The following is a 16,369-nucleotide window of genomic DNA, read 5'->3' as shown; positions in this document are numbered from 1 at the left end:
TTTTGGCTCTCTCCACTATTTTTAAGTGCACCTTTTTTCATGTTACCTTAGATATCTGAGCCTCTTTTCTTTATGCTTTATTTTGTTCAATTGGTAGTTTGCTTCTCTCAGTGTTTCCCTTGTTCAAGAACATATTTTGTTGACATTAATTGCAGATCTTAGAAACCCATTCCACCTGTGCAGTGTAAATGTGAACGTAAGTGAGATCCTGTGTATAAGCATGGCCCGGACTTTAGATTCTGATTTTTTTTGGGGGACTTTTTCTACACAAAGTGAAGCTTCCTTGATACTTCTGTGTGCTTATTATAGCTCTCTATTAATCTTAAACTCCTCTTATAAATGGGGCTGCTCTATAGGATTCCTGTAATTTATGCCATACCTCTCCTGCATAGGAGGTTTTGGTCTTGGATTCTATTTCTTGGTCTTGGGTCTATTTCTGAACTTGTTACTTTGTTCCATTTATCTATGTGTCTCTACTTCCCTACTTGGACATTAAGGTCCCAGCTTGCAATGGTTGTGATCCATACGTAATTACAATTCCCTCATGAGCTTTTCAGCTCCATTTCACTGTTCTACTCTGATCTGGGTTTATGAAACTGGGGAAACCCCACCTTTTAATTAATGAACTCCGTGTTTCTTTTTTTAATGCTGCATTTTATGTGGAATTTCTTTGTGTTCGGCACCAGGTAGAAGACAGGTCAGTGTGGTTCATTGACACAATATTCAGTCAGTATTGATTGAATTTCTCCCTTAGAATATTGGGAATATTACTTTCCTGCTTTAGTGCATATAGTTACCAATGAAAAGTTTGACCACAGTCTTTTCCCTTTATATTTTTAGAATTTTACATTTAAGTCTGATTCCATTTTGAGTTAATTTGTGAATAAGGTGAGGATTATGGGTCAACATTCACTTTTTACATATGGAAGTCCAATACTTGTAGAACAATTGGTTCTGGAAAAGATCAGTGAATTGTCTTTGCACCTTTATCAAAAAATAAATAAATTGACCATATATGTGTGGGTCTATTTCTGAACTTGTTACTTTGTTCCGTTTATCTATGTGTCTCTACTTTCATTAATATCACAGTGTCTTGATTGCTGTGGTTTTAGTATATCTTCAAATCAGGTAGTATGAGTCCTTCAACTTTGTTTTTCTTTTTTAAGATTGTCTTGGCTGTTATAATTCCTTTGCCTTTTCATATAAATTTTAGAATAAGCTTGATATTTCTATACAAGAAATCCTGCTATGATTTTGATTGGGATTGCCTTCAACCTATAGAACAGTTTTGGAAGAATTGACATTTTAACAATATGGAGTCTCCTAATCCATGAACATGGTATATCTCTCTATTTATTTAGGTCTTCTTTGATTGTTCTGTCAGTGTTTTGTAGTTATCACATACAGATCCTGGAGATATTTTATTAGGTTTATCCCTAAGTATTTTATGCTTTTTGGTGATATTGTAAGTGGTACTGTTATTTTAAAACTTTGATTTTTAACTGTTTATTGGTAGTGTATAAAAATACAATTGATTTTTGTGTATTGACTTTGTGTCCTCCAACCTTATTAATAAGACAGTCTACACAGATAAAATTGATTTTCTCCTTTCCAGTTCATGTGTAATTTTTAAAATTTATTTTTATTATTATTGTTTTTTACTGTGGTCATATTGGCTTATAACATTGTGAGATTTCAGTTGTACATTATTGTTTGTCATACACCATATAAGTATGTCCCTTTGCCCCTGTGCCCACCCTCCACCCCTCCATCTCCTGGTAACCACTAATTTATTCTCTTTGTCCGTAAGTTTGTTTATATTCCACATATAAGTGAAATCATATGGTGTTAGTCTTTCTCTGTCTGGCTTATTTCACTTAATATTATGCCCTCAAGCTTCATCCATGTGGTTGCAAATGGGACAATTTTGTCTTTTTTTATGATTGGTTAGATTCCATTGTGTATATATACCACATCTTCTTTATCCAATCATCCATCGATGGGCACTCAGTTAGTTTCCATGTCTTGGATATTGTGAATAATGCCTCAATGAACATAGGGGTGCATAACTCTCTTTGAATTGTTGATTTCAAGTTCTTTGGATAAATACCCAGGAGTGGGATAGCTGGGTCATATGATATTTCTATTTTTAATTTTTTGAGAATCTCCATACTGTTTTCCATAGTGGCTGCACCAGTTTGCATTCCCACCAGTAGTGGATGAGGGTTCCCGTTTCTCCACAACCTCTACAACATTGGTTGTTATTTGTCTTGGTGATTATAGCCATTCTAATGGGTGTAAGGTGGTATCTAAGTGTAGTTTGATTTGCATTTCCCTGATGATTAGTGATGTTGAGCATCTTTTCATATGCCTATTGGCCATCTGTATGTCTTCTTTGGAAAAATTTCTATCCATGTCTTTTTCCCACTTTTTGATTGAGTTGTTTGTTTTTTTGTAGTTCATTTGTGTGAGCTCTTTATATATTATGGAGATTAACCCCTTATCAGATATATGATCTACAAATATTTTCTCCCAGTTGGTGGGTTGTTTTTTCATTTTGACCTTGGTTTCCTTTGCCTTGCAGAAGCTCTTTAGTCTGATGATGTCCCACTTGTTTATTTTTTCTTTTGTTTCCCTTGTCTGAGTAGATAGGGTATTTGAAAAGATCCTTTTAAGTGTGATATAAAAGAGTGTACTGCCTATATTCTCTTCCAGAAGTTTTATGGTTTCAGGTCTTACCTTCAAGTCTTTGGTCCATTTTGAGTCTGTTTCTGTGCATGGGGAAAGATAATGGTCTACTTTCATTCTTTTGCATGTGGCTGTCCCATTTTCCCAGTACCATTTATTAAAGAGGCTTTCCTTACTCCAATATATGTTCTTGACTCCTTTGTTAAAGCTTAGCTGTCCATAGATGTGTGGTTTTATTTCTGGGCTTTCAATCCTGTTCCATTGATCTGTGCGTCTGTTCTTGTACCAGCACCATGCTGTTTTGATTACTATAGCTTTGTAATATATTTTGAAGTCAGGGACTGCAATGCCACCAGCTTTGTTCTTGTTTTTCAGTCTTTCTTTGCCTATTCAGGGTCTTTTTTGCCTCAGATGAATGTTAGGATTCTTTGTTCTATTTCTGTGAAGAATGTCATTGGGATTCTGACTGGGATTGCATTGAATCTGTAGATTGCTTTAGGTAGTATGGACATTTAACTATGTTGATTCTTCCAATCCATGTGCATGGAATATCTTTTCATTTCTTTATGTCATCATTGATTTCTTTCATTAATGTCTTATAGTTTTCTATGTACAGGTCTTTCACCTCCTTGGTTAAATTTATTCCTAGGTATTTTATTCTTTTTGTTGCGATTGTAAATGGAATTGTATTCTTGAGTTCTTATTCTGTTAGTTATTTGAGTATAGAAATGCTACTGATTTTTGTAAGTTGACTTTGTACCCTGCAACTTTGCTGTAGTTGTTGATTATTTCTAATAGTTTTCCAATGGATTCTTTAGGGTTTACTATGTATAAAATCATGTCATCTGCAAACAGCGAGAGTCTCACTTCTTCAGTGCTTATTTGGATTCCTTTTATTTCTTTTTCTTTTTTTCTGCTTTTTCTCCCCAAATCCCCCTGGTACATAGTTGTATATTTTAGTTGTGGGTCCTTCTAGTTGTGGCATGTAGGACACTGCCTCAGCATGGCCTAATGAGGAGTGCCATGTCCACACCCACTATCCAAACTGGTGAAACCCTGGGCCGCTGAAGCGGAGTGTGCGAATTAACTACTTGGCCCTGGGGCTTGCCCCTATTTCTTTTTCTTGCCTAATTGCTCTGGCCAAAACCTCTAGTACTATGTTGAATAAGAGTGGTGAGAGTTGGCACCCTTATCTTATTCCTGTTCTCAGAGGGATGGCTTTCAGTTTTTCCCCACTGAGTATGATGTTGGCTATGGGTTTGTCATATATGGCCTTTATCATGTTGAGATACTTTCCTTCTATACCCATTTTATTGAGAGTTTTTATCATGAATGGATGTTGAATCTTGTTAAATGCCTTCTCTGCATTTATGGAGATTATCACATGGGTTTTTGTCCTAATTTTGTTATTGTGGTGAATAACTTTGATGGATTTGTGGACGTTGAACCATCACTGTGTCATGGTTCCTGCTTGGTCATGGTGTATGATCTTTTTAATGTATTGCTGTATTCAGGTTGCCAATATTTTGTTCAGTATTTTTGCGTCTATGTTCATCAGTGATATTGGCCTGTAGTTTTCCTTCTTTGTGTTGTCCTTATCTGGATTTGGTATCAGGGTGATGTTGGCCTCGTAGAATGTGTTAGGACTTTTTCCATCTTCCTCAATTTTTTGGAAGAGTTTGAAAAGAATGGGTAGTAAATCTTCTTTGACTGTTTGGTAGAATTCTCCTGAGAAACCATCTGGTCCTGGACTTTTATTTTTGGGAAGGTTTTTGATAACTGTTTCAATATCTTTACTTGTGACTGGTCTATTTAGATTCTCTATTTCTTCTTCATTAAGTCTTGGGAGGTTGTAAGAGTCTAAGAGTTTATCCATTTCTTCTAGATTGTCCAGTTTGTTGGCATATAGTTTTTCATAATATTCTCTTATAATCTTTTGTATTTCAGTGATATCCTTTGTAATTTCTCCTATTTCATTTCTAATTTTATTTATTTGAGCCTTCTCTCTTTTTTTCTTAGTGAGTCTGGCCAAGGGTTTGTCAATTTAGTTTATCTTCTCAAAGAATCAGCTCCTTGTTTCATTGATCCTTTTTACAGTCTTTTTTGTTTAAATTTCATTTATTTCTGCTCTAATTTTTATTATTTCCCTCCTTCTACTGAGTCTGGGCTTTGTTCTTCTTTTTCTAATTCTGTTAGGTGTAGTTTAAGATTGTTTATTTGAACTTTTTATTGTTTGTTAACATGGGCCTGTATTGCTATAAATTGCCCTCTTAGGACTGCTTTTGCTACATCCCCTATGAGTTGGTATGGTGTGTTTTCATTCTTATTTGTCTCCAAATATTTTTTGATTTCTCCTTTTATTTCTTCAACAATCCATTGGTTGTTCAGTGGCACGTTGTGTAGTCTCCACATTTTTGTTCCTTTCCCTGCTTTTTTATTGTAATTGATTTCTATTTTCATAGCATTATGGTCAGAGAAGATAATAGATATGATTTCAATCTTCTTAAATTTATTGAGGTTTGCCTTGTTTCCCAATATGTGGTCTATCCTTGAGAATGTTCCATGCACACTTGAGAAGAATGTATACTCTGCTGTTTTTGGATGGAGTACTCTATATCTTTTAAGTTCATCTGGTCTAGTTTTTCGTTTAATTCCATTATCTCCTTGTTGACTTTTTGTCTGGATGATCTATCCATTGAAGTAAGTGGGGTGTTGAGGTCCCCTACTATTATTGTATCATTGGTAATATCTCCTTTTAGGCTTGTTAATAGTTGCTTTATGTACTTTGGTGCTCCTGTGTTGGGCACATATATATTTATAAGTGTTATGTCTTCTTGCTGGAGAGTCCCATTTATCACTAAATATTGCCCCTGTTTGTCTCTCTTTACCTGTTTTATCTTGAAGTCTACTTTGTCTGATATAAGTATGGCAACACCTGCTTTCTTTTGTTTGCCCTTAGCTTGGAGTATTGTCTTCCATCCCTTCACTCTGAGCCGATGTTTGTCTTTAGAGCTGAGATGTTTTTCCTGAAGGCAGCATATTGTTGGGTCTTATTCTTTAATCCATCCAGCCAGTCTGTGTCTTTTGCTTGGAGAATTCAGTCCATTTACATTTAGAGTGATGTATGAAGGCTTAATACTGTCATCTTATTGCACATTTTCTAGTTCTTCGGCATATCCTTTGTTTCTTGTCCCAAGTATATCAGGCTACCAATTTGATTAGACAGTTTTCTATGTTGCTTTTCTTCATTTTCTCCTTGTTTGTCATATGTGTCTCTGTTCTAATTATTTGTTTAGTGGTTACCATTAGGTTCATATAAAAAGTCTTGAAGATGAGATAGTCCATTCTCTGATTGCCTCTTATTTCCTTAGACTGTACTGATTCTGTCCCTTTCCTCTTCCCCTTCTAATTTGTTCTTGTCATATCTTATTCCATCTTGTGTTGTTAGTTTGTGGTTAAGGTGATGATATAATTTTTATTTTGATGTTTTCCTTTTCTTTATCCTTGATGTAAGAATTAAGTGTTTACCAACCTGATCTGAAAGAGAGTTGCCAATTTCTGATTGTGGCATACCTATTCATCTCCTTGCTCAGGGCTTTGTAGCCCTTTTCCTGTTTTCTTTTTTTTCCTTTCTTTCTTTCCTGAGAGCCTTCTTGAGGGTTTCTTGTAGTGGAGGTCTTGTGGTTATGAACTCCCTTAGCTTTTGTTTATCTGGGAAAGTTTTTATTTCTCTGTCATATCTGAAGGAGATTTTCACTGGATAGAGAATTCTTGGCTGGAAGTTTTTGTCTTTCAGGATTTTGACTGTATCATTCCACTCTCTCCTAGCCTGTAAGGATTCTGCTGAGAAATCCACTGAAAGCTTGATAGGGGTTCCTCTGTAAGTTGTTTTCTTCTGCCTTGCTGCCCTTAATATTTTTTCTGTCATTGAATTTTGCCAGCTTTACTACTATATGCCTTGCAGGAGGTCTTTTTACATTAACGTAGTTGGGAGTTGTGGTAGCCTCTTTTATGTGGATTTCCATCTCCTTTCCCATGTTTGGGAAATTCTCCGCTATTATTTCTTTCAACAAGCTTTCTGCTCCATTCACCTTTTCTTTCCCCTCTGGAATACCTATAATTGTTTATATATATATATATATAAATATATAGTTTATATGTAATTAGGAAATGTTGCATTTCCTAATTGAGTCAGATCTTTCTCTGAGAGCCTCTTCATTTCTTTTTAGTCTTAGTTCTCTCTTATCCTCCCTCTGAAGCATTTCTATAGTATTGTCTTCTAAATTGTTAATTCAGTCTTCCATATTGTTAGTTTTGTTGTTTAGGGAGCCCAGATTTTTCTTTATCTCATCCGTTGTGTTTTTCATGTCCAACAACGCTGATTGGTTCTTCTTTAAAGTTTCAATCTCTTTTGTGAAGAAGCTCCTGAATTCATTAATTTGTCTTTCTGTATTTTCTTGTAACTTGTTGAGTTTTCTCATGATAGCTATTTTGAATTCTTTGTCATTTAGGTTATGAATTTCTGTGTCTTCAGGGTTGTCTTCTGGGTACTTGTCATATTCCTTCTGGTCTGGAGATTTAATATACTTTCTCATATTGCTTGATGGTGTGGGTTTTTGCCTCTGCATGGTGTTATTATCTGGATGCTGCTGCCATGTGCTTCCACTGGGTGAGGATCATGCGCTGTGTATTCTGGGTCCAGCATGATCTGGGGATCCCCAGCTCTAGCCACTGGCTGCTTTTCTCACTGTGTGATGCTCTGGCCAATGGCAGATCTGGAGCACTGTGCAGGAGGAGGGGTGCTCTTGTTTTCCTGTGCTTCCCTCAGCCTCCGCTTCTCACTCTGTGCAGAGCTCTGGGTGATAGCAGGACTGGAGTGCCAGGCAGGGTAAGGAGCACTTTCTTATACCTGCCTGCCTCCCCAAAATGATGCCTGTCTCTGCATGCTCACAGGGCTCCACCTGCCACTGCTTCTCTCTGTGTGCAGTGCTCCTTGTGATCATGTGGCTGGAGCACAGGGCCGGAGCATTGGGCAGGACCAGAGCCCTCTCCCCAGCTGAGCTGCTCCTCTAGCCAACCCCTCTCTCACCATGCTGCTCTCCCCATGAATTTGGGGCTGGAGTGCCAGGCAGGAACACAGCGCCTCTCCCCAGCTGAGCTGCTCATCTAGCCAGCCCGTCTCTTACCATGCTGCTCTCCTGGTGAGCATGTGGCTGGAGCATGGGGCTGGAATGCCAGGTGGGAACAGAGTACCTCTCCCCAACTGTGCCCTTCCTCTAGCCATAAATCTTCTCTCTCCACAGAGCTCCTGCTGAGCAGCCTCACCTTCCTCCAGAGGATCCAGCCTCACCAGCACCTACAGGCATATGGCTGTGTGGGTCTCCCAGATGTCTCCTGTGTTGTGTGTGTGTCCTCTGTTGGTGTTTGAATGTCCCTCTAGTTGTATTTTAGAAGGGAGAGTCTGAGGGAAGAGCTCACTCTGCTGTGATGCCCATGTGTAATTTTTTCCTCTTATTTTACTTACTAGGTATAGCAAAGAACAGAAAGGAGGCATAACACCGGAAACAGGACTATCAAGTGATAGTCTTCAAATGAAACCCCAGCTCCATTTTCCTATTTGTCTCTCAGAACACTGGCAGCCTGGCTTAGACTGTTTCAGATAAGAGCTGGATTCTTTTCTGGAGTAACTGAAGGGTCCTAGGGAAAAGTGCCACCTTTGAGGAGGCAAAGGTCAGCCACTGATCTACTAGGTCACTACTGACCAACACACAATGAAATCCACTAATCAATCAGCCCTTCCCATCTGTATGGAACTCCCAATCACCCTTTTAATATGTTTTCATTTAACATATGAACAGACTGTCAAGGTTCCAAGTTTATTTGAAGGTAATGTCCAACATGAAATACAGACCAAAGCAAAGAAATGGAAAAAAGTAAATTAGAGGAAAGAGAGACAATGCACAGAGCAGAAGGATATTTCAAGTATACCAAAATTTGTATCCTCATAGAAATGAGAAGATACTGTATCACTGAAATAATAAGAGGAAGCTATAAAAAAGAACAATCAGAGGACAAAAAGGATCTCTTATAAATTAAAAAGATGATAGTAAATAAGCCTCATTAGAAGGTTTGTAAGGTAAAGCTGAGAAATTCTCATAGAAGGTAAAAAATAAATACACAAGGATCAAAACAAGACAGGAAATATTCTCAATCTAGGAGGTACTAATGTATAACTAAAAGAAGTTTTATGAAGTGAGAAGGGAGAAAACAGAAGTAAAAAAAATAAAGAAGCAACCCTTGAAAACTTACCACAACTGTAAGGCATGAGTTTCCATATTGAATGAGACCACTGAGTGCCTAGCACAATGAAGACGTGTTGTCATGAAATGTCAGAATGTTAAGGATTAGGGAAGATCCTAAATCTTCCAGAGAAAACAAATAGGATACATCCGTAGGATCAAGAATTTTAGAATGGCACGACATTTTCAACTCATGCACTAATGCAAGCAAGAAGACAGTGGTGCAATGCTGTCAAAATTATTCTGGAAAATAATTTTCAACCTATAATTCTATAGCAATTCAAACTATCAGTCAAGGTAGGGGTAGAACAAAGCTAATCTCAGACACTCTCAGTCTCAAAAAGTTACATCCATGTATCTTTTCTCTGGAATCTACTGAAGGAAGTCACCTGACAAGTGAAGAAACAGTTCAATTTGAGAAGAGTGTGTATTCTGCTGTTGGGTGAAGTAGTCTATAGATGTGAATCATATCCAGTTGATTGATGATGATGTTCAGTTCAGCTGTGTCCTTATTGATTGTCTGCCTGTTGTATCTGTCCTTTTCTGTGTGAGAGTTGTTGAGGTCTCCAACTATAATAATGGATTCATTTATTTCTCCTTGCTGTTCTGTCAATTTTTGTCTCATTTTGATTGCTCTGTTGTTAGGCACATACACATTAAGGATTGTTGTGTCTTCTTGGAGAAATGAACTTTTATCATTATGCAATGCTTCTCCTTATCCTTGATAATTTTTCTTGCTCTGAAGTCTGCTCTGTCTAAAATTAATATAGCTTCTCCTGCTTTTTTTTGAGTAGTGTTAGCATGGTATATTTTTATTCACCTCTCTTTACTTTTTTTTTTCTGCAGCTTTATTGAGATATAATTGACATATAACATTGTGTAAATTTAAAGTGTACAATGTGATGATTTGATGCAAACTGTTTACTGCAATAAGGTTAATTAACACGTCCTTTACTTGACATAATTACTATTTTGTTGTTGTTATAGTGAGAATATTAAAGCTCTACTCTCATAGGAACCATCCCTTTACTTGTAATCTATATATGTCTTTATATTTAAAGTGGGTTTCTTGTAGACAACATACAGTTGGGTCTTGATTTTTAATCTGCTGTGATAATCTCTGTCTTTTAATTTGTGTATTTAGATCATTGACACAAAGCAATTATTGATATAGTTGGACTAACATCTACCATATTTGTACTGTTTTCTATTTGTTGCCTTATTTTTTGTTTCCAGTTTTGTCTTTCACTCTTTTTCTGCCATTTGGGGTTTTAACTGAACATTTTATATGATTCCATTTTCTCTTCTTTCTTAGCATATCAATTATATTTCTTTTTTTACTTTTTTTTAGCAGTTGCCCTAGAGTTTGCAATATACATTTACAATTCATACAAATCCACTTTCAAATAACACTATGCCACTTTGTGGCTAAGGCAAGTACCTTATAGTAATAAAATATTCCTAATTCCTCCTTCTTATCCTTTGTGTCATTGCTGTCACTCATTTCACTTATACATATGCATGTATGTATGTGCGTGTGTGTGTATATCCATATATATAAGCTGATCTGTTAGATCAATTAAGAATAAGAAAAATAAAAGTTTTTATTTATCTTCACTTATTCCTTCTCTAAAGCTCTTTCTTTTTTATATAGATTCAAGTTTCTGACTTCTATCAATTTCCTTCTCTCTGAAGAACTTCTTTTAACATTTCTTGCAAGGCGGTTCTACTGGCAACAAATTCTCTATTTTTGTTTGTCTGGGAAAGTCTTTATTTCTCCTTCACTTCTGAAGGATAATTTTTCAGGACACAGAATTCTAGGTTGGTGTCTTTTTTTTGCTCTCACCCTTTAACTGTTTCATTCCACTCTCTTCTTGCTTGCCTGGTTTCTGAGAAGTCGGATGTAATTCTTATCATTTTTCCTTTGTAGGTAAGGTATTGTTTTCCTCTGGCTTCTTCCAGTATATTTTTTCTAATGTTTGATTTTCTGAAGTTTTCATATGTTATACCTATGTGTCGGTTTTGGCATTTATCCTGCCTAGTGTTATCTGAGCTTCCTGGATTTGTGGTTTGATGTCTGATATTAATTTGGGGGAAATTCTCAGTCACTATTGCTTTAAGTATTTCTTGTTTGTTTCTCTCTTTCTTCTCCTTCTGGTGTTCCCATTATGCATATGTTACACCTTTCGTAGTTGTCCCACAATGCTTGAATATTCTGTTCCATTGCTTTTTTCAGTCTTTTTTCTCTTTGCTTTTTAGTTTTGGAAGTTTCTATTGCCATAGTCTCAAGCTGAGAGATTCTTTTCTCAGCCATGTCAACTGTACTGATGAGCCTGTGAAAGGCATTCTTCATTTCTGTTGCAGTGTTTTTGATCTCTAGCATTTCTTTTTGATTCTTCCTTAGAATTTCCATTTCTTTGCTTACATTATCCATCTGTTCTTGCAGGTTGTCTACACTTTTTCCAGTAGAGCCCTTAGCATATTAATCATAATTGTTTTAAATTCATGATCTGATAGTTCTAACATCTCTGCCATATCTGAGTCTGGATCTGGTGCTTGCTCTGTCTCTTCAGACTGTGGTGTGGGTTTTTTTGCCTTTTATTATGCCTTGTAATTTTTTGTTGAAAGCTGAACATGATGTCCTGGGTGAAAGGAACTCCAAGGAATAGGCTTTTAGCAATGTGGTGGTGAGAGGTTGGGAGAAGGATAGCTCTATAGTCCTATGATTAAGTCTTTTTTTTAGCGAGCCTGTGCCCCTGGGCTGTGAGCTTCACAAGTACCTCTAACCAACCCCTATGGGACAGATGACTGAGGGGCCTGGAGTTGAGTATTTCCCTTCCCCCAGGTCATTTGGACTCTGATGAAACCTCAAAAGGCCAGGCTCTGATAAAATCATTTCTTCTGAGGGCAGGTCTTTTTAAGAAGAACAGAATGCTCTGGTCTTTTCCAAATGGGCATTTTTCACCTCCCCCTGCAGGAAGCACAAGAAAAGTTTTCTTTGATCTTCACCAAGAAAACGCAGTAGACCAACAGGAGGGAAATTTCTCAAAAGTGCAGAGCCCTCTCTGGAATTTTCCTATTTAGGCTCATCCACACTGAGCCTCTAGCTTTTTGTCAATTACAGTTCAGGTTTTCCTATCCCAATACTGGTTCCGCAGAGATTTCTGCCTGTGTGTGTCTGCTCTGATAAGTTGTGATTCTCTGTATCAGCCTGTCGTTGTGATTTCAGGGGCAGTGGTTTGCCCTGTGACCTCACTTCTCTGACAGATCTGACAAATAAAAGTGGCAAGCAACAGAATATATTGGAGTATATGAGGAAGCCATTTGGTGTAAACCTAATTCGGCCTGACTTTGTTTTTCCAAAAAGGTCTGACAGGCCATTGAGTACGCATTGTATCTCTGCTTTAAACATTTCCTAAGGCAAGAACAAAGGCCTTGAGATAAAGGTGCAACTTCCCCCACATTGGCATTTCCTTAAGGATAAGTATCTTTCCCTGGGCTAGGAACTGATTGCTGTGCTCACCTGTGACCACCCAGCTTGAGACAACAGACCTGCCACCCTGCCTTGTCCACGAGACAGTAGACCCACTACCTGCTGTGTCCATCAATCGCCATGCCGACAGAGCAGTCTCGTGACTATTCTAAGAGGGACATTTCAATCATATGTGGAGCATCCTCTTTGAGGGTATATAACCACTCTGTACACCCCACTTCTTTGGTGTCCTTTCTTCCTTTGGGAAGAAAGGCCCAAGGCCATGGTCCTCACATTTTGGCTCAGAATAAACTCACCCAAATTTTCATTTATGGATTATTTTCGTTGGCAGATCTAAGAAGAGCTGTTGATTTTTCAGTTTGTTTGGCTTTTTATTTCTTGTTAGGATCCACTGGTAACTGCTAAGCTCCTTACATGCCAGACAGGAAACTGAAACAGTTCAATCTGTACTTTTAAAATATAACATATATTTTAAATCAAAAGTCTTGATGACTTTCTCACACATACACACAGAGTACTTATTGTTGTGTAATGCTGATCATTTCCCTCTCTCAAATTTTGCATTCCCCATAGTTTTGACATTGCAACTGTGGGGACCTGAGGTTGGCCACCCCAAGATATGTCTCTTTGGCATCAGGATTATTTGAGGCTGATTGCTTTTGATAAACTGGGACAGGGAAGGAGGCTCTGAGGAATGGAACTTGCCCTTCCTTAGGACACATTTACATTTGTAAAGTAAATCTCTATCTGTAAAAGGTGCCTCCCTCTCTGTACCAGGAAGAAGAAAGGAGATGACCTTCTCTCTAAAAACTCTTAATCAATACCAAAGGCAAGGACTTAAATCTTCATTTTATTGTGCTAGTCTGGTAACCTCCTGTAACTGACTTCCCTCCCCCTCCCAACGTTGGCATTTCTTTAAGGATTAAGCATCTTTCCTTAGGCTAGGAACTGATTGCTGCGCTCACCTGTGGCCGCCCAGCTCCAGACAATAGACTTGCCTCCTGCTACGCCCACCGAGATAGCAGACCATTACCTGCTGTGTCCATCAAGCGCTGTGCTGACAGGGCAATCTTGTGACTCTTGTGGGAGGAACATTTCAATCACATGTGAAACATCCTGTTTGGGGGTATAGAACCACTATGTGCACCCCACTTCTTCAGTGCTCTTTCTTCCCTAGGGAAGAAAGGCCCCGGGCCATGGTTCCTCGTAAAGCTTTGTTTAATTTTCTCTTGCTATTCTGTCTCATGTGAATTTAATTCGTTCTCCGGCCAGACGAACCCCCATTTGGGAAGAGGAAATGTCTTCCTCCCCTACACAACCAAGTTTTGAATTTTCAAGTAGAATGAGATAAATATTATCTTAACTAGAACCGGTCATTCTCACCCTTGATTGTGGTACCAGCTTTTTTCTTTACTCAGGATAAAGCAGCAGATAAAGAATATGTGATAACCTGTGTTTTCTGTTCCAACTTGAGGGGAACGTGTGTGAAATGAGGTTTATGTTTTTAATAAAATCTGGACTCATTTTAATAAAATCTCCCCTTGTAGTCAGTATGGGTCATTCATTTGGTAAACATTAAACACCAGTGATTTACAGGATAGAAGATACTGAGGGTATGCACAACCAGAAGGATCTACAACTAGAATATACAGCTATGTGCTGGGGGGCTTTGGGGAGAAGAAGAAGAAAAGAAAAAGGAGAAGATTGGCAACAGAGGTTAGCTCAGGCACAAGTCTTTAAGTAAAAAAAAAAACAACAACTTTGAGTGGGAAAAAAAAAGGTACTGGGGGTACAAAACTAATAAAATCTGTTACTTTTGTTATAATCTAGGGCGTGACTGGCTAGGCACGTAAGGAAGGAGAGTTAATGTTATGAGTGCTCTGATAGAGGTGTGTACAAGGTGTAGAGGGAGTGTAATGATGGCTGGTTTATAAATAATGTATTAATTCTCTAGCTTTAACCTATGAACCCTTTATGATCCTATGAGCCTACGCACTGTCAGGCAAACCCAGTTGGTTTTGCCTTCATACTAATTCCCCTGTCCATCCTCTTCTCTCCTAAGCGGTCTCCTTGCAGACAAACTCATCCCCCTTTCATACATTTAGTGTACCAAACAGAAGGATATTTTCATTTTCCTTTCTTTTCTGGATTTATTTATTTATTCTTTTATTCCATTTATTTAAACAAACAAACAAAAAGAAACAGAAACAGTTCACCCATTTCTCCCACCCACCCCCTTCTTACACCCACCAATCTGTTTTCTGAATCTGTAAGCTTGTTTGGTTTTTTTTTTTCAGATTCCACATATAACAGAGATCATATGATATTTATCTTTCTCTGTCTGACATTTCACTTAGCATAATGCCCTTGGGATCCAACCATGTTGTTGGAAATGGCAAGATTTCATTCTTTTTTATGGCTGAATATTATTCTATTGTATGTACAGTCATGCATGCATAATAACATTTCAGTCAATGATGGACCACATGTACGACACTGGTCCCATAAGATTAGTACCATATAGCCTAGGTATGTAGTAGGCTATATCATCTAAGTTTATATAAGTACACTCTATGATGTTTGCACAATGATGAAATCCCCTAAGATGCATTTCTCAGAACTTATCCTCGTTAAGCGATACATGTACAGTCAACCCTTGGTATCCATGGGGGACTGGTTCCAGGGCCCCCTGTGGATACCAAAATCTGTGAATGCTCAAGTCCACTATATAAAATGATATAGTATTTACATATAATTTACAAACATCCTCCCCTGTGCTTTAAATTATCTCTAGATTGCCTAATAAAATGTAAATGCTATGTAAATAGTTGTTTTACTGTATTGTTTAGGGAATAATGACAAAAAAATGTGTACATGTTCAGTATGGACCAACCATTGCAGGCCTTTCGATCCATCGTTGGTTGGCTCAGTGGATGCAGAGCCCACAGATATGGAGGGCCGACCGTATATACCACAATTTCTTTATCCATTCACACATCGATGGACACTTAGGTTGTTTCTTTATGTTGGCTATTGAAAATAATGCTGCAATGAACATGGGGTGTGCATATATCTTTTTGAGTTAGTGTTTTCATTTTCTTCAGATAAATACCCAGAAGTGGGCTTGCTTGATCATATGGTAGTTTTCTTTTTAATTTGTGTGTGTGTGTGTGTGTGAGGATGATCGGCCCTGAGATAACATCTGTTGCCAAACTTCCTCTTTTTGCTTGAGGACAATTGTTGCTGAGCTAACATCTGGCCAGTCTCCCTCAAATTTTTTTATGTGGGATGCTGCCAAAGCACGGCTTGACAAACGATGCTAGGTCCACACATGGAATCGAATCTGCAAACCCCCAGGCTGCCAAAGCAGAGTGTGCAAACTTAACCACTAGGCCACTGGGCCGGCCCCTATTTTTAATTTTTTGAGGAATCCCCAAACTGTTTTCCACAGTGGCTGCACCAATTTATATTCCCACCAATAGTGCACAAGGGTTTCCTTTTCTCCATATCTTTTCCAACACTTGTCTTTTTGATGATAGCCATTGTAACGGGTGTGAGGTGATATCTCATTGTGGTTTTGGTTTGCATTTCTCTGATGATTAGTGACGTTGAGCATCTTTTCATGTACCTGTTCGCCATCTGTATGTCTTCTTTGGAAAAATGTCTATTCAGGTCTTCTTCCCATTTTTTAATTGGATTGTTTGTTTGCTGTTAAATACTATGAGTTCTTTTATATATTTTGGATATTAGCCCCTTATCAGATATATGATTTGCAATTATTTGCCTATTTTGCAAATCGGTTGTCTTTTCATTTTGGTGATGGTTTCCTGTGCTGTGCAGAAGTCTTTTGGTTTAATGTAGTCCCACTTGTTTATTTTTGCTGTTGTTG

The sequence above is a fragment of the Equus quagga genome, chromosome 12, assembly GCF_021613505.1.
Source record: "Equus quagga isolate Etosha38 chromosome 12, UCLA_HA_Equagga_1.0, whole genome shotgun sequence".
NCBI classification, from domain to species: Eukaryota; Metazoa; Chordata; class Mammalia; order Perissodactyla; family Equidae; genus Equus; species Equus quagga.
Note: the sequence above shows the minus strand (reverse complement) of the source record.